The 22,689-nt window shown below is 46.3% G+C and overlaps 1 long non-coding RNA gene across 1 annotated transcript in view; it reads right to left on the bottom strand.

The window, feature by feature from the left end:
* LOC138663751 (uncharacterized) overlaps positions 1–22,689 on the bottom strand; it is a 36,462-nt gene that overhangs the window by 11,768 nt on the left and 2,005 nt on the right. The gene's annotated exons all lie outside the window — the stretch shown is intronic.

Below are 22,689 nucleotides of genomic sequence, written 5' to 3'. Positions count from 1 at the left end.
TATGTTCTGTTTAATTTTATACACGGTTGTACCATCATGATTACAAAAGGTATTTGTTCTTACAATATTAGGACATGCGACACATTGTCCGCATGGCTTACAACCTGGAACTGCCTTTGTGCCTGTGAGAAAAGAGGGGATTGCTGAATTATAGGTATAATGGCTTTTGACTAAATGATCTTTTAAATTTCTCGATCTGCGGTAGGTAATATTGGGTGTTTCTCCAATGTACTGAGACAGAACAGGATCAGCTTTCAAAATTGCCCATGATTTGGTTAAATACGAACTCATTAATTCAGTCTGTCCATGATATTGAGTGATGTATCTCACTATACGATTGGGTTTGGACTGTTTATTCTCATATAGGGTTTGGTGTCTTGTTATATGTCTGGCACGGTTATAGCCTTTTTTTATTGAACACCTGCTATATCCATGTTCCAAGAATCTCTCTTTGAGCTCACCAGCTTGTCTCTCAAAATCCGTCTCATTGGAACAAATCCTACGCAGACGCAAAAATTGGCCTATAGGAATGGATTTAATCATTGCTGGGGGGTGTGACGACGAAGCATGGAGGAGAGAATTTACATCCATAAATTTCCTAAAAATATTAGTATACAGACAACCATCATCATCCTTATGTATACACACATCCAGAAATTCCATAAACTTTATATCCCATTTATAGGTCAGGTGGATATTCAAAGTATTAGAATTAAGCTGTTCCATAAAGGTGTGGAGTGATTCCACAGATCCTTGCCAGATAAAAAATATGTCATCAATGAACCGCACCCAAATAAGGATGCAGTCCATTGATGACACTGGCTCAGAATGAAAAAGGTCCCTCTCCCACAGCCCCAAGAATAAATTTGCATACGAGGGCGCAAAAGAAGCACCCATTGCTGTGCCTTGGAGCTGTAGGTAGAGGAACCCCTTAAAAAGAAAAAAAAATTTTGTTAAAGAAAATTCAAGTAACTGCAAAACAAATTGTCTCATGGATGTGGGTACAGATGATGATTCTAAAAAATACCTGGCTGCCTGCACACCATTACTGTGGCGGATGTTAGTATATAGGCTCTAGACGTCACAAGACACCAACAGCGTATCACCCCCAACATGAAGGCCATCTATTTTTTTTTCAAAAAATCGTTGGTGTCTTTTATGAAGGAGGGTAAATTTTCAACTAGAGGTTGTAGTCTTGAATCACCAAATTTGTTAATTTTTTCTAAATAATTGCCACAGCCCGATATAATAGGTCTGCCCGGTGGAGTTACTTGGTTCTTATGAACCTTGGGCAATAGCTAGAGTGTTGATATAGTCGGCTCAGATACCTGGAGACCGGTAAACAAATCCTTGTTGATGACATTATTTATCAAGGGCTTCCTTCAAAATTAGTGAAAGTTCTGCTCTAAATTTCCCCAGGGGATTAAAGCTTAATTTTTTGTAATAGATGCTATCCCTTAGCTGTCTAAATGCTTCATGTTCGTACATCTGTTTGGGCCAAATTACAACATTGCCCCCCTTGTCAGCCGGTTCAATAACCACATCGGATATACTCTCTAGGTTTTTTAAAGCAATTTTTTCATTTTTATCCAAATTATTAGTAGATGGAAAACGAGGAATTTTATCAAACTCCCTGCTTACTGTTTTAACAAAAGTATCGATGATGGGACAGGCTGACAGGAGGGGAAATTTACGAGACTTAGGCCGAATGGATGTCGGGATCTTACCTTCCTCTGGGTCATATAGAGATATGGTGGAACGTATATATATGTGCTCCCCTTTAGATTTTTACCTTCCACAAATTGCCCTCATTCACCTACATTATTTGCGCTTGCCTTTCATCTTCCCACACTGTGTCTCGGGCTGTGCGCATGCCCGGTCTGTGTCCTGGAGTCCCGGCTCTCCGCATCCATGTTCCCTTGGTTACGTCAGGTACTCCATCCCTGTACGGCCGGTCATGTGACGCGGAGACCAGAACTTCCGGGACCTCCTGACCGTGCATGCGCCGTCCATACCCAGGCAATGAGCACACTATAAAAACCTAAATATCGCTCGGATAAGTCACCCCCTGACGAAGGACAGTGCTCCGAAACGCACGTCGGGTGTGCGCAGATACGGGACCCAGCCCCAGCTCCCCCCCACAGGTAATTGAGAAAGATTTATCGCTGTGCTGTTTAAATTGCTTTGCACATATCATTACATGAGTGCAGTTTCTGACCCTAACTTTGGTCATAGCACACTTGGCACTTTATTTTTTCTGCCTATATACAGTACAGACCAAAAGTTTGGACACACCTCATTTAAAGATTTTTCTGTATTTTCATGACTATGAAAATTGTAAATTCATACTGAAGGCATCAAAACTATGAATTAACACATGTGGAATTATATACTTAACAAAAAAGTGTGAAACAACTGAAAATATGTCTTATATTCTAGGTTCTTCAAAGTAGTCACCTTTTGCTTTGATGACTGCTTTGCACACTCTTGGCATTCTCTTCATGAGCTTCAAGAGGTAGTCCCCGGAAATGTTCTTCCAACAATCTTGAAGGAGTTCCCAGAGATGCTTAGCACTTGTTGGCCTTTATGCCTTCACTCTGCGGTCCAGCTCACCACAAACCATCTCGATTGGGTTCAGTTTTGGTGACTATGGAGGGCGTAGCACTCCATCACTCTCCTTCTTTGTCAAATAGCCATTACACAGCCTGGAGGTGTGTTTGTGGTCATTATCCTGTTGAAAAATAAATGATGGTCCAACTAAGCGCAAACCGGATGGAATAGCATGCCGCTGCAAGATGCTGTGGTAGCCATGCTGGTTCAGTATGCCTTCAGTTTTGAATAAATCCCCAACAGTGTCACCAGTAAAGCACCTCCACACCATCTGTTATTATTGTAATTGAATTATTCTTATTCTGTACGGAGCACATTGCTTCTTGCTGACATTACAAAAAGCTATTTCTGTGTATGTAGCTCAGAGTATAAGTTAACACCATATACAGAGGACACGTGGCCTGTTGGACATATAAATAACGTCTGTTAGGAGGGTGGGGGGCTTTTTGTCACGTGGGGGTTGCCACCTCCTGCCTTCACATCATTCTCCATGGACATGAGACAAGTCACACAAAGAAGCAACAGCTCATAGCCATGAACAACTGATAGCCATGATGATTTCAGACTTCACACAGACAGACGGTTTTACCATTCAGGACCTTGGGAAAGATGAGTAACAAGACAAGCGCTGATAGTTACACATGGACAATCTGTTCGTAACTATTTCATCTACTTTTATGTTTTGCTGCAATGTGGTTTTTCTGTGGACAATTCAATAAACCACTATATTTTTCATGAGAATATCATGACATTTTTCTTTAAGAGTAAGCACCTGGTGAATAGTCCCGATAAAATAAATGTGCAAAATAACCATTTTTAACACCATCACACCTCCTCCTCCATGCTTCACGGTGGGAACCAGGCATGTAGAGTCCATCCGTTCAACCTTTCTGCGTCACACAAAGACACAGTGATTGGAACCAAAGATCTCAAATTTGGACTCATCAGACCAAAGCACAGATTTCCACTGGTCTAATGTCCATTCCTTGTGGTCTTTAGCCCAAACAAGTCTCTTCTGCTTGTTGCCTGTCCTTAGCAGTGGTTTCCTAGCAGCTATTTTACCATGAAGGCCTGCTGCACAATGTCTCCTCTTAACAGTTGTTGTAGAGATGTGTCTGCTGCTAGAACTCTGTGTGGCATTGATCTGGTCTCTAATCTGAGCTGCTGTTAACCTGCGATTTCTGAGGCTGGTGACTCGGATAAACTTATCCTCAGAAGCAGACGTTACTCTTGGTCTTCCTTTCCTGGGGCGGTCCTCATGTGAGCCAGTTTCTTTATAGCGCTTGATAGTTTTTGCCACTGCACTTGGGGACACTTTCAAAGTTTTCCCAATTTTCCGGACTGACTGACCTTCATTTCTTAAAGTAATGATGGCCACTCGTTTTTCTTTAGTTAGAATTTGTATTATGGCAAGAAAAAAGCAGCCAACAGTCTGTATTCAGTAGGACTATCAGCTGTGGATCCACCAGACTTCTGCTCAACACAACTGATGGTCCTAACCCTATTTATAAGGCAAGAAATGCCACTTATTAAAACTGACAGGGCACAACTGTGAAGTGAAAACCAATTACAGTGAGTACCTCTTGAAGCTCATCAAGAGAAAGCCAAGAGTGTGCAAAGCAGTCATCAAAGCAAAAGGTGGCTACTTTGAAGAACCTAGAATATAAGACATATTTTCAGTTGTTTCACACTTTTATGTTAAGTATATAATTCCACATGTGTTAATTCATAGTTTTGATGCCTTCAGTGTGTATGTACAATTTTCATAGTCATGAAAATACAGAAAAATCTTTAAATGAGGTGTGTCCAAACTTTTGGTCTGTACTGTATATATATATTTTTTACAATTTTGCACAGTTGCACTTTTTAATTGCTGCAAACTTTTATCTTTTTTCCACATTAAATATTTTAAATAATTTTTCACTTATTAGCACTTTTGATACATTGGCACAGCTGAAGTAAAAGTCCCTATAAGGCCGGTTTCACACGTCAGTGGCTCCGGTACGTGAGGTGAGTGTTTCCTCACGTACTGGAGACACTGACTCACGTAGACACATTGAAATCAATGTGTCTCTGCACATGTCAGCGTGTTTTCACGGACCGTGTGTCCGTGTGCAAAACACGGAGACATGTCAGTGTTCGTGGGAGAGCACGGATTACACGGACCCATTAAAGTCAATGGGTCCGTGTAAAACACATACCGCACACGGACGCTGTCCGTGTGCCGTGCAGGAGACAGCGCTACAGTAAGCGCTGCCCCCCCCCCACGTGGTGCTGAAGCTGCCATTCATATCTTCTCTCCAGCAGCATTTGCTTGAGAGAAGATATGAAAAATCCTTTTTTTTTCGTGTTTAAAATAAAGATCCCTGTCCCCACCCCGTGTGCCCTCCGCTGTTAATAAAATACTCACCCGGCTCCCTCGCAGCGTCCTGTCCTCGCCGCAGCTTCTCCTGTATGAGCGGTCACGTGGGGCCGCCCATTACAGTCATGAATATGCGGCTCCACCTCCCATAAGGGACGCGGCCCCGTTAAAAACATTGCGTTAGCGCAATCTGCTAGCGCTAAACGGATTGCACTAACGCAATGTGACCCTAGCCTAATTTGCGGAATCACGGGGATTCCGCAAACATAGGAATGCATTGATCCGCTTACTTCCAGCATGTGGCTATGACCACCATGCGGGAAGTAAGCGGATAATGTGCGGATGGTACCCAGGGTGGAGGAGAGGAGACTCTCCTCCAGGCCCTGTGAACCATATAATTGTTAAAAAAAAAATAATTAAAATAAAAAATCGTGCTATACTCACCTTCTGATGGCCCCCGAAGTCCTCCCGCCTCTCAGCGGTGCACGCGGTGCCTTCCGTTCCCAGGGATGCTGTGTGCGAAGGACCTGGGATGATCTCGCGGTCACGTGACCATGACGTCACCCCAGGTCCTTCGCACACAGCATCCCTGGGAACAGAAGCCACCGCGTGCACCACTGACGAGATCAGAAGGTGAGAATAACCATTTTTTAAATTATTTGTAACATTAGATCTTTTTACTATAGATGCAGCATAGGCAGCATCAATAGTAAAAAGTTGGTCACACTTGTCAAACACTATGTTTCACAAGTGTGACCAACTTGTCAATCAGTTTTCCAAGCGATGCTTCAGATCGCTTGGAAATTTCCGCGGCAATTCTGCAACGTGTGCACTTAGCTTTATTGCTTATTTTTTATTTACATAAATAAATGTATTTAATGGAAAAATATTAATTTCTTTATTTGGGGATTTAAAAAATATTTTTACACTTTTTATTTAAACTTTTTTACATCCTGGGACATCACCATATAGTGTCAGATCGTTTATCTGATACTCTGCACTGCAGAGTATCACATTAGAATCTGGCAGGCAGGGAAGGAGGCTTGTCAGCGCCTGGTGTCAGCAGGCACTCACAAGCCACCTTCCCTGCAGGACCCCGCAGCCATATTGTGGCTGGGGATGTCCATGGAGACCATCAGGACAACACGCCCACATTGCGTTTTCCTGATGGAAGGGCGCGTTTACTGCGTGATGCATGTCGCTGTCACTAGTGACAGCGGCATCAGAGGGGTTAAATGCCCGCGATCGGTGCTAGCACCGATCGTGGGCGTTGCTGCAGGGTGTCAGCTGTCACACAGAGCTGACACCCGCACCCGATCGCAGTGGCGCTGTGTGAGGCCTTGAAATCGTGCCGCTGTACAAATACTGCTTTTTGCGGAGACGCAGATCCCACAGAGCAGTATATGTACAACGCATGTCGGGAAGGGGTTAAACAGAAGATTTTGGCATTTTACCTCCTGGTATGAAGTTGACAGCACAATCATATGCCGCCATATAGTAGACGTCCGGTAACTGGTAATAATTCCCTCATGTGTGGGGTTTATTTTATCTTCCAATCCCACGTTACATTCCACTCATAAAACGGCGTGTCACTGAGAAGTTTCCATGCAGCGTCTTCACTCCTGATAGCATTCACAGTGAGGCCCCTGATCATGTGACCCCTGACTCCTCCCCCTGTGACCTCTTCACAGGTCCTGTGTGCACAGAGAAGCCATACATGTGGGTTACGTCTAGTTTGGAGTTGATTTTTTGTGGTTCTCAAAAAATCTATTCCATTCTAGCTGATTCACTAGTGAGCCGTCTAGATCGGAGTTGATTTTTTTGAGGCCTCATTTTTTCAACTCCACTTTAGACGGCTCACTACTGAAGTCACTATATCGGTGCGGATATTTTGTGGTCCTCATTCCAGCCAGTCCACTCTAGACGGTTCACTGGTGAGGTGACTAGAACGGAGTGAATTTTTTGATGATCTCTCTGCAGCTTCTCCATTCTAGACCGTTCAGTTTCTACAGTGACTTTCCTCAAAAAATCTACTCCAATGTTCAGAATACTAATAATCTTTATTTTTATATAGCGCTAACATATTCTGCAGCGCTTTACAGTTTGCACACATTATCATCGCTGTCCCCGATGGGTCTCACAATCTTAATTCCCTATCAGTATGTCTTTGGAATGTGGGAGGAAACCGGAGAACCCGGAGGAAACCCACGCAAACACGGAGAGAACATACAAACTCTTTGCAGATGTTGTCCTTAGTGGGGTTTGAACCCAGGACTCAATAGCTGCAAGGTTGCAGTGCTAACCACTGCGCCGCCAGATGGAGCGGATTCCAGGATCCTCATAGACTGCAATGTAGTGGAATTGGAATGTATACACACACACACATTGTATATATATCAGCTTTATAATTGTAATAATTTAATATTTTTATTTTTTAGATACTTGCTCAAACTTATATTTATTATGTATTTCCAAAGGGCAATTTTTTTTTTTTTCATGATTAACCCCTTTCCGGCATCGGACGTACTATACCGTCCGATGCCGGCTCCCCTGCTTTGATGCAGGGCTCCGCGGTGAGCCCGCATCAAAGCCGGGACATGTCAGCTGTTTTGAACAGCTGACATGTGCCCGTAATAGGCGCGGGCAGAATCGCGATCTGCCTGCACCTATTAACTAGTTAAATGCCGCTGTCAAACGCAGACAGCGGCATTTAACTACCGCTTCCGGCCGGGCGGCCGGAAATGACGGCATCGCCGACCCCCGTCACATGATCGGGGGTCGGCGATGCTTGTGAATGGTAACCATAGAGGTCCTAGAGACCTCTATGGTTACTGATTGCCCGTCACTGTGAGTGCCACCCTGTGGACGGCGCTCACAGCACACCTGCAATTCTGCTACATAGCAGCGATCAGCAGATCGCTGCTATGTAGCAGAGCCGATCGTGCTGTGCCTGCTTCTAGCCTCCCATGGAGGCTATTGAAGCATGGCAAAAGTAAAAAAAAAAAGTTTAAAAAAATGTGAAAAAAATAAAAAAAAACATAAAAGTTTAAATCACCCCCCTTTCGCCCCAATCAAAATAAATCAATAAAAAAAATATCAAATCTACGCATATTTGGTATCGCCGCGCTCAGAATCGCCCGATCTATCAATTAAAAAAAAGTATTAACCTGATCGCTAAACAGCGTAGCGGGAAAAAAATTCGAAACGCCAGAATTACGTTTTTTTGGTCGCCGCGACATTGCATTAAAATGCAATAACGGGCGATCAAAAGAACGTATCTGCACCGAAATGCTATCATTAAAAGCGTCATCTCGGCACGCAAAAAATAAGCCCTCAACCGACCCCAGATGATGAAAAATGGAGACGCTACGAGTATCGGAAAATGGCGCAATTTTTTTTTTTTTTTTTTAGCAAAGTTTGGAATTTTTTTTCACCACTTAGATAAAAAATAACCTAGTCATGTTTGGTGTCTATGAACTCGTAATGACCTGGAGAATCATAATGGCAGGTCAGTTTTAGCATTTAGTGAACCTAGCAAAAAAGCCAAACAAAAAACCAATGTGGGATTGCACTTTTTTTGCAATTTCACCGCACTCGGAATTTTTTTCCCGTTTTCTAGTACACGACATGCTAAAACCAATGATGGCGTTCAAAAGTACAACTCGTCCCGCAAAAAATAAGCCCTCACATGGCCAAATTGACGGAAAAATAAAAAAGTTATGGCTCTGGGAAGGAGGGGAGCGAAAAACGAACACGGAAAAATGAAAAATCCCCCGGTCATGAAGGGGTTAATGACTGATTTCATGTAGACTGTGAGCCCTCGCAGGCAGGGTCCTCTCTCCTCCTGTACTTGTGTGTGCCTTGTTTTACTCGTTTATTATACTTGTCTATATTTGCCCCGTTCACATGTAAAGCGCCATGGAATAAATGGCGCTATAAAAATGTATTATAATAATACTTGTATTTTATTATCCCTTTTGTAATATAATTACACATAGCGCTGATTGTTCATTTTTGCCTGAATTTTACTTTTAGTGTATTTCCACCAGTCCTGGCCGCAGCACCAACATTGGAAGTGTGGGCGAAGCCTCACGGGAAAAAAAAACATAACAGAGCGCATCAATAGAGTCCTCATAATTTACAACATTGGATCGGAGTGGATTTTTCGAGGACCTCATTTTAGCAACTCCATTCTAGCTGATTCATTAGTGAACCGTCTAGATCGGAGTGGATTTTTCGAGGGTCTCCCTGTAGCCTCCAATCTGTACAGTTTGGTGCTGAGATGACTGGAATCGAATTTTTCAAAGAGTGAGCGGAGCTTCGGAGGGAGAAACATAGAGCGCAGCAACAGAGTCCTCATAATTTACAACATTGGATCGGAGTGGATTTTTCGAGGACCTCATTTTAGCAACTCCATTCTAGCCGATTCACCATTGAGCCGTCTAGATCGGAGTGGATTTTTGGAGGAGCTCCCTGTAGCCGCCAATCTGTACATTTTGGTGCTGAGGTGACTGGAATCGAGTTTTTCAAAGAATGAGTGGAGCTTTGCAGGGAGAAACATAACAGATCGCAACAACAGATGCCTCATACTGTAATTTACAATATAGGATTGGAGTGGATTTTTTGAGTTCCTCATTTTAGCAACTCCATTGTAGCTAATTTACTATTTATTACAATACATTTTTATAGCGCCATTTGTTCCATGGCGCTTTACATGTTAAGGGGCAGATATAGACAAGCACAATAAGCATGAGCAAAACAAGGCACACACAAGTCCAGAAGGAGAGAGGACCCTGCCCGCGAAGGCTCACAGTCCACAGGGGATGAGTGAGGATACACTAGGAGAGGGTAGAGCTGGTCGCGCGGCGGTTCAGCAGACTACTGATCACTGCAGTTGTAGGCTTGTCGGAAGAGGTGGGTCTTCAGGTTCTTTTTGAAGGTTTCCTTTATAGGAAAGAGTGATGTGTTGGGATAGAGAGTTCCAGAGTATGGGGAGGCATAGAAGTCTTGTATGCGGTTGTGGGAAGAAGAGATAATAGGAGAGTAGAGAAGGAGATCTTGAAAGGATCGAAGGTTGCGTGTGGGTAAGTACCGGGAGACAATGTCACAGATGTATGGAGAAGACAGGTTGTGGATGGCTTTGTATGTCATAGTTAGGGTTTTGAACTGGAGCCTCTAGACAATATGAAGCCAGTGAAGGGCTTGGCAGAGGAAAGGCTGGGGAATAACGGGGAGACAGGTGGATAAGTCGGGCAGCAGAGTGTAGGATGGATTTCAGTGGCGCCAGAGTCCTAGAGGGGAGGCCAGAGAGTAGGAGGTTGCAGTAGGTGAGGGGGTAGATGATAAGGGCGTGGACTAGCGTTTTTGTGGTTTCATGGTCATGGAATGCACGGATCCAGGAAATATTTTTGAGTTTAATTCGGCAGGAGGAGGCACGGGCATGGATATGAGGCTTGAAAAGAGAGGGAAGAGTCGAGGATCACCCTGAGGCACCGAGCATGCGGGACTGAAGAAAGTGAGCAGACATTAATGGATAGGTCTCGTGGTGGGGCAAAGTGAGATGGGGGAAAGATGATGAATTCTGTTTTGTCCATGTCCTGTTTTAGAAAGCCAGCAGAAAAGCTGAAATAACAGACATTGTGGGATTTTGGTCAGTAAGGACGTGAGGTCGGGTCCAGATAGGTAGATCGGCGTGTCATTGGCGTAGAGATGATACTGCAAACCGTGGGATTCTATGAGCTGTCGCAGGACGAAGGTGTAGATGGAGACTAGCAGGGGCCCTAGGACTGAGCCTTGGGGAACAACAGACAGGGGGCGAGGTGAAGATGTGGTGTGGGAGAGGGAGACACTGAATGTTCGGTCTATTAGATATGAAGAGATCCAGGATAGGGCCAAGTCTGTGATGCCAAGAGATGAGAGAATCTGTAGCAGGAGGGAATGGTCGACAGTATCCAAGGCAGAAGACAGGTCCAGGAGAAGGAGGATAGAGTAGTCTCCCTTGCTCTTGGCAGTTAGTAGGTCGTTGGTGACTTTAGTTAGGGCAGTATCAGTTGAGTTGAGGGAAGCCAGACTGTAACCGAACAAAGAGGGAGCAGCAGGAGAGGAGGACAGTTCAAGATGGACATGCTGTTCCAGTAGTTTTGAGCATAAGGGAGAAGAGATATTGGGTGATAGCTAGTCCCAGAGGATGGGTCGAGGGAGGGCTTTTTGAGGATAGGTGTGATCGAGGCATGCTTGAAGGGTGAGAGGTTGAAGAGGTGTGTTGATTGGGATGAAGACTGAGGCGAGGTTAGGCTAGGTTCCCATTGCGTTAATGGGACCGCGCTGGGGGCGTGGCCTAGCGAGCGATGTGAGCGGACGTGCGACGGGTCTCTCTCCCCGCACCGCTCCTAAGTTCTTACCTTTGAAGGCGTCGCCGAGCGCCGAAAACCGGACGGAGACGCTCCGCAAGACCCCTGGGCACGGGGGAGAGGGCCGGAGGCAGGGAGAGGAGTAAAGCGGCGATGCCGCGCCGAAAACAGTCGGCGCCCGAGACTGGCGCGAAAATCCAAGATGGCGCCGTGGCAGAGGAGGAGGCGGCCAGAGCCAGTACTGAATACCGCCGGAGGTAATCGCCCGGCTGGAAAGGTTTGCTCGAACGGAGGAGGGGGGTGCCCTGCTGCTGGGCCCAGAAGGGCCGGAAGAGAGGGAACCCCTGCAGAGGCAGAAGAGAGGGGGGGAAGATACCCTCAGTGTGGTGGAGGAGCAGCTTTCTCCAGGGAGGATGCAGGAGATGCATGGTGCAAATAACATGACACCTGCCGCCAGCCCAGTACAGGCTAAGGACTCTGAGGGTGCGCAGCAATCAAATGTGGGGGAGCCTACACTGCAGGACATTTTCTCAGTCGTTATACACTGTAAATCTGCCCTGGCCGCACTGAATCTAAGAGTGGACGATTTAACAGTTGAAATGAAGTCCCTTAATTCTGCTATGCGTAAAGTGGAGAAAAGAGTGGAGGTGGTGGAGGAGCGCGTGGGCAGTGTGGAGGATCAGACAAATGAACTGTTAAAAAGAGAAAAGAGATACATTCAGCGCATTGCGGAACTGGAATTTAAAACAGATGACCTGGAAAACCGTTCCCGAAGGAACAATCTAAGAATAATTGGGGTGCCGGAGAAGGTGGAGGGGAATAATCCTGCTGAATACATTGAGGCATGGCTTAAAAACTCGGTGGGAGGAGCAGATCTTACTAACCACTTCTCCGTGGAAAGGGCCCATAGAGTCCCCACCCGACCCCTGCCGCCTGGATCCCCCCCTCGAGCCTTGATGGCAAAAATTTTGGACTATCGGGATCGGGAAACCCTACTAAGGAAGGCCAGGATCAGTGATGGACTGAGTATAGACGGAAATCGGATCTCCATTTATCCGGACTATTCGGCATCGGTGCAAAAACTGAGAATGAAGTTCGGGGAAGTCAAGCGGCGGCTCCGAGACCTGGATCTAAAATATTCAATGCTATACCCGGCTAAGCTCAGGGTGGTAGCGCTGGACCGGGTTCATTTTTTCCAGAACCCGGAGGAGGCTATGCAGTGGCTGGATACCAATACCAAGAAAACTGGCGTGGATCGGAACCGATGAGACTGACGCTGTGACTTCGCCACTCATCTGGTTATACCCCATGACTGTGATTTTTGAAATTGTCTTGTGTCTTTAGACAGAATGTTCTCAAAAGGATAAAACAGTGTGCTCGGCGGCGCAAAGAATACTTCATGCTGTTAGCGGTGGGAGGGGGAGAGATGGACTGCAAAGGGCTTAGTTCTAGGTTGTATCAAGAGCTCTCAGTTCTCATACAGAGAAAGAAAGTTTGTTCTAGTTGAACTCCATTGAGTTTTAGATGGGGGAGTCGAGGAAAGGGGCGGGGAGGGGGGAGGTGGGTATCGGGGGAGACCTGAAGGAGACTGCTCTAACTAATCATTTTGTTTCTAGGAAATGGGAGGGGATGTTAACATTATAAGCTGGAATGTTAGGGGATTAGCGGACGCCACTAAACGCGCAGCAATATTTCAGTATTTACTGAAACAGAGGCCCTCGGTGATTTGCCTGCAAGAGACCCATCTAGTGAAGGAAAAAGTTGATATGTTACAGAAAAGATGGGTGCGCAAGGCGTATCATTCGACGTTCTCTAGTTATGCGAGAGGTGTGTCAGTATTGATTCATACTAATACCCCATTTGAGGAAGTTGAGGTCAAAATTGACACGGATGGTCAATATGTTTTGTTGGTGTGTAAACTCTTTAATCGTTTAATATGCATAGTATCATTGTATATACCTCCGCCATACTCTGGAAGGAAGATCCAGGACATATTGGAGTCTATAAGAGGTTGGGATGGGTTCCCTCTTTTGGTGGTGGGGGATGTAAATAATATAGCAAATGACCACTGGGACAAGAGTAACCATGCACCTAAGCGTAGGGACGGTAATGACACTCCCTTTGGTAATTATCTCAGAGAAATAGTTTGGACTGATCTGTGGAGGGTCCGCAATGTCAACACATATTCCTATTCCTGTTACTCGACTACATATGGCTCGATGTCAAGAATTGATGTCGCCTTGGGAAACGATAGGATGAACGAACTGTTAAACGGGGTGGAATATAATCCTAGGATTTTATCAGATCACAGCCCTGTTCAGGTCTCTTTAAAGTTGTCAAGTCAGGATGGTTTGGGGAAGGCGGGATGGAAAATTCACCCAGTTTGGTTACAAATTTTGGACATGGAAAAGGTGGGGGCAGAGATAGAGGAGTTTTTTAAGATCAATGAAGGGAGCGCAGAATGCCATGTAGTGTGGGACACCATGAAAGCGTATCTAAGGGGAATTTTGTTTAGGGACATCTCAAGACATAAGACAAGGACCAGAGAGCGGGATCAGGGTGTCCTAGAGGAATTGAAGGCAGCAGAGGCGGCATTGGGGGAACATCGTACTGTGGAATCTCGGAATCGTATGAGGGCAGCTCAGAGGGAGGTTGACCAGCTATTTTTGAAAAAGGCGGAGAGGTTGAGGGCCTTCCAGAAAGAAACCTTTTACTCAGAGGGGGAAAAAGTGGGGCACTTGCTCTCGGTAGTGGCGTCCGCGCAAAGAGAATCTTCACATGTCTACTCTATTAAGACGGAGGAGGGAACGGTGGTTACTCAGGGGGTGCAGATCTTGGAAGTGTTCAGGAAATTCTATGACAAATTATACGCGTCCAGTGTGGAGAGGGGACCCGAAGATATGGCAAAATATTTGGAAGAAATTGATTTGCCCCTGTTGAGTAGAGAGGAGTGTGAATTGTTGGAAGAACCGATTGGGGAGGAAGAATTGGGGGCTGCATTGGCGGGCGTTGCGGGGGGTAAGGCTCCGGGAGCGGACGGCATTCCAGCTGAGATTTATAAGACCCTGAAAGAAACTCTGTTGGCCAAATTGGTAGGGGTGTATAATAGCTCGTTGGAAAGAGGGGAGTTGCCTTTGTCGATGAGAGAGGCTATTGTGGTGGTTATCCCTAAGGCCGACAAAGATCCACTGATGCCAGAATCCTATAGACCAATTTCACTCCTGACTGCCGATATTAAGATTTTGGCAAAAACCTTGGCAAATAGGTTAAGTAGGGTGATAGACAAATTGGTACACCCTGATCAGTCAGGCTTCATGCCAAACAAATCAACGGCACTCAATCTGAGAAGGCTGTTTTTAAATTTACAAATCCCTTCGGACAATGTTGGCAAAAGGGTTGTGGTATCATTGGACGCCCACAAGGCCTTTGACTGTGTGGAGTGGGGCTATTTGTGGTCAGTGTTGGAACGTTTGGGATTTGGACCTAAATTCATCTCATGGGTGCGGCTGTTGTACTCTTCCCCAGTGGCCAAAATTAGAGTGAATAATGTCCTTTCTGAGACTTTCTCTCTGTCTAGGGGAACTAGACAGGGATGTCCTTTGTCCCCACTGCTATTTGCCCTGGCGGTGGAGCCCCTTGCTGCGAAAATTAGAGGCTCCCGGGAGGTGAAAGGATTTATGTATGGGGTTTCGGAAGAAAAGATTGCGTTATACGCAGATGATATTTTGCTATTCTTGGAGGATTCGGGGGAGACCCTGGCAGGGGCGGAGGCCATTATTGAGGAATTTGGGAGTTACTCTGGTTTGAGAATCAACTGGGAAAAGTCCAATATGATGTTAGTAGATGGGGACTATGAGAATAGTGAAATACGGGACTCTCCTACAAAGCTGAGGTTAGTAGATAAATTTAAATACCTGGGGATCCAGATCGCGTTGCCTCTGACTAGCTTTGAGGAACTAAATTTGGCGCCACTTTTGCGGAAGATACGCACTAAGGTTCAGGCGTGGAAAAAGCTACATTTATCGGTTATTGGTAGAATAAATCTAATAAAGATGATTGTGATGCCGCAACTTCTCTACGTGCTACACAACTCCCCTATGTGGATATCGCAGAATAGATTTAGGAGGATTAAATCTCTATTTGGCGAGCTGATTTGGGATGGGAAAAGTTCTAGATTTAAACAAGAAATTCTACAAAGACCAAAGACGGAAGGAGGAGTGGCATTGCCCAACCCATGGTTATACTTTTTGGCTGCACAGTGTCAACATTTTATAATACTTGGGGCTGAAAGTTTATTGAAAATGCAAAACATAGATGTGTACTGTTTGCAGTAATGTAATCTGCATATATTTTTCTCACTGTTTAATAAAAACATTTGATTAAAAAAAAAAAAAAAATGGGACCGCGCTAACGGACAGCGGTGCACGGCGAAATTAACGCCGTGCAACGCGTCCGTTAGCGCGCCTATTAACAGCAATGGGGACGCGCATCACTAGCGCGTGCCATTTTCGGCACGCGCTAGCGATGTGCCGGTGTTTTGAGGCGCACCCGCGGTTCGTTCCCCGCTCTCGCAGATCGGAGATCTGCAAGAGCGGGGACGTTTAACGCGACCCCTTTACAACACATTGCGTTAGCGCAATCCGCTAACGCTAGGCGCTAAACGGATTGCACTAACGCAATCTGAACCTAGCCTTAGGGATGAGTTGGGACGGGAGCGGGTCAAGCGTGCAAGTGGCGAGATGCGATCTTGACAGGAGGGTGGAGAGCTTATCTTCTGTCATAGAGAAGCTGGTTTTGGAGGAACAGTGTTGAGCAGCTAAGAGGGGCATTGGGGGCTGCGGGCCAAAGCTTTCTCTGTTCGTATCAATCTTCTGCTTAAAGAGGCAAAGTCTTCAGCAGAAATGAGAGGAGAGGGGGAGGTACTGGGGAACGGAGTAGAGAATTGAAAGTGTTGAAAAGCTGTTTAGGATTGTGAGACAGGAAGGATATGAGAAATTTGTTTTGTGGCAGTGAGTAGACTTGAAATTGGCAAGGGACTGCTTGTATGCGATAAAGTGCTTGGCAGAGCAGGATCGTTTCCATCTCTGCTCAGCGACCCTGGAGGCACATTTCAGGTCATTGGTGAGCCAGGGCTGCCTGTTGATTGCACGAGTTTTGTTATGCGTGAGGGGGGCGGCCAAGTCAAGTGTTGCTGTTATTATGGTGTTATAAAAAGATTTTATCCAGATGGCCCCATTCCCTGGATAAAATAGTTTCAAACTCATTGTGGTAAGAAAACAACAGAGGGGTATGTTTTGCCTTTTTAAGGATACCAATGGCTCTGTGGGAAGCATGTCATCTTCCTTGACCTCGAGAGTCTGGTTGACTACCAAGATCAGATTTTTCACCATATCCTGAAGCTTTGCTGGCCCGGTCAGAGTCTAGATCAGAGTCCAACTTAGTCAAAAGCCTAAGCAGCCTGTGGCTCTAACGATGACGAGCAATTGACAGATGTCAACCTGGAAAATGTGGAAGTCCAGGGAGAACCAGGAAGAGTAACTGGAGGGTGTCTGCTTTTTGTATCTTCTATGCACTGACGGAGTACATCAGCAGGGAAACAGACACACCTCGTTCAAAACACCAGGGGCTGCTGAAAAATTAGTTTTTTGGGGGGATTCTAAGGCTATGTACACACGTTGTGGATTTTGATGCGGATCAGCAGCGTTTTTGGATGTGCGGAATTGCATCAAATCCGCAGTGTAGTGCACAAGCAATATTAGTCAATGGGAAAGTGAGAATTGTTGTGCGGGAAAAAAAACATGCAGATTTGCAGCGTTTTTTACATAGCATGTTAATTCTTTTTGTGTATCTGCAGCGTTTCTGCACCCATTGACTTACACTGAGTCAGGCAAATCCGCAGGTTTAAAAAAGATCTGCAGATGAGGAAGGAAGAGTTTGTGGGCGGAGATTTGCATGTGTGTCTCTCTGCGGGGCTGTGTGCATGCAGGCATCGTCCGATGGGACTACTAGTCCCATCCAGCTATACCTGCTACAGTGACAGCTAGGCGGATGCTGGGGCAGTAGTAGTCCCATCATCCGGCTACTGTGTTGAAGCGTATAAAAAAAAAAAAAACCACGTACACACATATAGACATAGTACATACTCAGCAATTACCTAGTTCCCGAAGCTCTCAATCACCTGTAAAAAAAAAAAATTAACCAACAGTATACTCCCTGATCTGATGTAATCCATTCAATAACAAGTGTCCCACAATGATCTCCCGTGGAGAGCTATCACAGCGGCAGATGCGACCGCTCTCCAGGGGCTCTGATGATGCGGCGACAGGAGGTAATCCTCCGCACTGTATCACTCCGCCGCTGTGAGTGCAGAGTTCATACTGTCAATTGCGGCACCGCTGCGTGGGAAAATTCTCACGCAGCAGTGCCGTAAAGTGAGAGCCCTTTGAACCCTCAGTGATAACACTGCTGGAGCCATTGTCTCCTGTCAGTGTGTCACTGGAGGCCTATAGAAAAGTCACATCTCCAGATGTGACTACTCTGTAGGGGAGATCGCTGTTGGACAGTCGTTATTAAATGGACTGTGTCGGACCAGGGAGTATTTGTGTTGGTTTGTTATTTTTTCTTTTTTTGCAAGAGATCGAGGGCGTCGCATGGATTGGCAGAACAATAAAAACAACAGTTTTGCCATATTTCATTAAAATACTTTATTCTGTGTTTATTTAACCCTTTCACAACTATTGATGCCTCTCCATTACTAAGCTGGCTTGATGTCACCTTAAAATTCAAAGGTGGCATCAACCCCTATTATCCCATATGCCACAGGGCAGTGGGAAGAGAGAGGCTAAGTGCCACAATTGGTGCATCTTAGAGATGCGCCATTGCTGGGGGCGGCTGTGAGCTAGTGTTTGCAGTCGGGGGGGGGGGGTACAATATCCACGGCCCCTTCCTAGGCTATGAATATCAGCTCGCAGCTGTCTGCATAACCTTTTCTGCCTATTAAAGGGGGACCCCTGGGTTTTTTTGGGGGGGGGGAGGTCCCCCTATTTTAATAGCTAGTAAAGGCTAACTATACAGCTGCAGGCTGAGATTCATTGCATGGGAAGACCCATGGGTACTAACCCCTTCCCAGGCTATAAACATCGGCCCCCAGTAACTGACTTTCCCTCTCTGGTGCAGAAAATTGTGCGGGAGCCCACACCATTTTTTTAAGCAGATATTGCGTATAAGGCCGGGGTCACACTTGCAAGAAACTCGCATGAGTCTCGCACCTCAATACCCGGCACTGACGACGGCACTTGGGGCTGGAGTTTGCGGCCGCATGTAATTCTATAAAGCTGATCCCGAGTGCCGGCGGCAAGTGTGATCCCGGCCTAACGCAGATTTTGTGTCTTTATTTAACTATGTAGACAAGAAACTCTGTGTGCACAGCTAAGGGGTGGTGCTAAGGTTTAGTGGTGAGCGAATATACTCGTTACTCGAGATTTCTCGAGCATGCTTGGGGGTCCTCAGAGTATTTTTTAGTGATCAGAGTTTTAGTTTTTCTTGCTGCAGCTGAATGACTTACATCCGTTAGCCAGCTTAAAGGGAACCTGTCACCTGAATTTGGCGGGATCGGTTTTCGGTCATATGGGCGGAGTTTTCAGGTGTTTGTTTCACCCTTTCCTTACCCGCTGGCCGCAATATTGGTTTGAAGTTCATTCTCTGTCCTCCGTAGTACACGCCTGCGCAAGGCAATCTTGCCTTGCGCAGGCGTGTACTACGGAGGACAGAGAATGAACTTCAATCCAATATTGCGGCCAGCATGCAGCCAGCGGGTAAGGAAAGGGTGAATCAAACACCTGAAAACTCCGCTCATATGACCGAAAACCGGTCATGCCAAATTCTGGTTACAGGTTCCCTTTAAGTACATGTGGGGATTCCCGAGCAACCTCCACATGTACTTACGCTGGCTATCAGATGTAAATCATTCCGCTGCGGCAAGAAAAACAAACTCCGAGCACAAAAAAATACTCAGAGGACCCCCGCGCATGCTCGAGAAATCTCGAGTAACTAGTATATTCGCTCATCACTACTAAGGTTAGGTTCCCAAAACGTCAATATAGTAGAAGGAAACCTAGCACTCAACTGAAATGCGTGAGAATAAGCTTATTGTAGCACATGAGATAAACGTTTCGGTCCACATGGACCTTCGTCAGTAACGTAATGTGCTGGGCAAATATATAGCGTGGTTCCCAGAGAAGAATCTGTATGTGCAAAGTACCTTAGGAGATTGCACCTAGTAGTATATGTAAACAGAGAGGGAGAAATACTGACAAAGGTCCATGTGGAACGAAACGTTTATCTCATGTGCTACAATAAACATTCTCACGCACTTAAGTTGAGTGCTAGGTTTACTTCTACTTTAACTTCTGTATATACCATTTTGTTATGTTTATTACTAAACATCAGGCTTGGCATTATCTATATCTATTCTATCTGTGTGTGTAAACATTATTCTTCAATGGAGTATGTAAAAGAAGAGGTTGTACAAGAAATGACATCACAATTCTATTTTTTTTTTTTGTTAAAGGGCCACTGTCACCCCCCTCCAGCCGTTATAAACTAAAAGAGCCACCTTGTGCAGCAGTAATGCTGCATTCTAACAAGGTGGCTCTTTTAGTTTTAGGTTCAAGTATACCCCAAATAAAGCGCTTTTATACTTAGCCACAATTCCTGTCTGTAGCCAGGGAGGCGGGTCCTCACTCCCCAGCTCTAACCGCTCCTCTGCCGTCACTCACATCTTCCTGCGCTTTCGGCGCCGCCCCCTCAACGCTGTGTACGTTTCAAAACCGGCGCCTGCGCAGTGTACTGCTGTGCTGCGCAGACGCAGTAAGCTCTGGCCGTCTGACGTCCCAGCCAGGCTTGCAGACTGCGCCTGCGCGGGCATTGCGGCCAGCCTCCATTGGAATCCCCGCCCCACACTGTGTTATGCATTATGCACAGTGCGGGGATTCCAAAGGTGGCTGGCCGCAATGCCCGCGCAAGCGCAGTCTGCAAGCCTGGCTGGGACGTCAGACGGCCAGAGCTTACTGTGTCTGCGCAGCACAGCAGTACACTGCGCAGGCGCCGGTTTTGAAACGTACACAGCGCTGAGGGGGCGGCGCCAAAAGCGCAGGAAGATGTGAGTGACGGCAGAGGAGCGGTTAGAGCTGGGGAGTGAGGACCCGCCTCCCTGGCTAGAGACAGGAATTGTGGCTAAGTATAAAAACGCTTTATTTGGGGTATACTTGAACCTAAAACTAAAAGAGCCACCTTGTTAGAATGCAGCATTACTGCTGCACAAGGTGGCTCTTTTAGTTTATAACGGCTGGAGGGGGGTGACAGTGGCCCTTTAAATAATAGATCTTTATTTAGCTTACAAAAATGCACACAAATCAGCATAAAATCTGCACGGATTTTTTAACTGGGTTTTCTGCCAAGAGATGCAGAATCTGCACAGAAAATTTCACAGGCAAATCTGTAACGTGTGCACATACCCTAAGGCTAGTTTCACGTTGCGTTAACAGCAGCCCGTTCAACACATGCGTTAGGCTACGTTCAGACTAGCGTTGTGCGCCGCTGCGTTTTGCGACGCGTGCGTCGTTTTTTGCCGAAAATCGGACGCAAGAAAAATGCAACTTGTTGCGTTTTCTTGGTCCGACACTTGCGGCAAAAAAGACGCATGCGTCGCACAACGCAACAAACAAAAACGCATGCGTCCCCCATGTTAAACATAGGGGCGCATGACGCGTGCGTCGCCGCTGCGTCGCCCGACGCTAACCCGACGCACACTAGCATAACGCTAGTGTGAACGTAGCCTTAACGGGCTGCTGTTAACGCAAGTGCCGGTATGTCAGCACGCTAGTGCAGATAGAGCATCTGCTAGCTCTATCTGAGCTAGCAGTGACGGACCCGTAAACGCTGCAGCCCGCGTCCCAGGGTCCGTCACTCAATGACGGCACATCGCTAGCGCACGCCCATTGTGGGCGTGCGCTAACGATGCGTCCGACATAGGAATTAATGGTTGTAGAGGAGTTGCGGAGACACCATCACGTGTTTCTCAACGCAGGCAGTGAATAGCCAGGCCTTTTCCCGGGAAGGGCAGCATCCAATAAAGGAAAACCACCTATACCAAGCATGGTATCCATCCACAGACAGCTGTTTTGGGGTTTTTGCCCCTCATGAGTGTGGAGTAGGAAACTGGCTATCAGGAGCAGTGCCTAGTAGAAAGTCTATAAAGGTACGGATGATTGACCTCGTGGAGACCAAAACATCCAACACCGCGGAGACACCATCACGTGTTTCTCATCGCAGTGATCCAGAACACTGCCCCCCAAATATGCAAATGCACGTAGATGAGCTGCGGAGACACCATTACGTGTTTCTCAACGCAGGCAGTGAATAGCCAGGCCTGTCCCCGGGAAGGAACAACCAAGAGAAGGGCAGCATCCAATAAAGGAAAACCACCTATACCAAGCATGGTATCCATCCACAGACAGCTGTTTCGGGGTTTTTGCCCCTCATCAGTGTGGAGTAGGAAACTGGCTATAAAGGCACTGATGATTGACCTCGTGGATACCATGCTTGGTATAGGTGGTTTTCCTTTATTGGATGCTGCCCTTCCCTTGGTTGTTCCTTCCCGGGGAAAGGCCTGGCTATTCACTGCCTGCGTTGAGAAACACGTGATGGTGTCTCCGCAGCTCCTCTACATGCATTTGCATATTTGGGGGCAGTGTCCTGGATCACTGCGTTGAGAAACACGTGATGGTGTCTCCGCGGTGTTGGATGTTTTGGTCTCCACGAGGTCAATCATCCGTGCCTTTATAGGAATTAATGGTGGCGTTAACGGACTGTGTTACGTGTTATGCCGCGGTGTAACGTAGTCCGTTTAACGGACGCCTGCAACGCAGTGTGAACCTGGCCTTAGACACACTTTTCCCCCCAAATTGGGGGGAAAACAGGGTGCATGTTATAATCTGAATCTTTAAAAAAAAAAAAAAAAAATTACCGAGGGGGCTGCGGTGGTGGAGCGGTGATGCCTGCATCACTGCTCCACCACAGCAACCCTCCTTGGTAAGGCTACTTTCACACTAGCGTTTTTGTTTTTTTTTAATACATCGCAATGCGTCGTTTAGGGGAAAAAAACGCATCCTGCAAAGTTGTTTGCAGGATGCGTTTTTGCCCCATAGAGTAACATTACCGACGCATTGCGACGTATTGACACACGTCGCAACCGTCGTGCGACGGTTGCGCCGTGTTGTGGCGGACCGCCGGGAACATAAAAACGTTACATGTAATGTTTTTGCTGCCGACGGACCGCTTTTTCCGACCACTGATGTGCGGCCGGAA

This window comes from Ranitomeya imitator, chromosome 2 (genome assembly GCF_032444005.1).
Source record: "Ranitomeya imitator isolate aRanImi1 chromosome 2, aRanImi1.pri, whole genome shotgun sequence".
NCBI classification, from domain to species: domain Eukaryota; kingdom Metazoa; phylum Chordata; class Amphibia; order Anura; family Dendrobatidae; genus Ranitomeya; species Ranitomeya imitator.
This window is presented reverse-complemented; position numbering and strand designations above follow the sequence as displayed.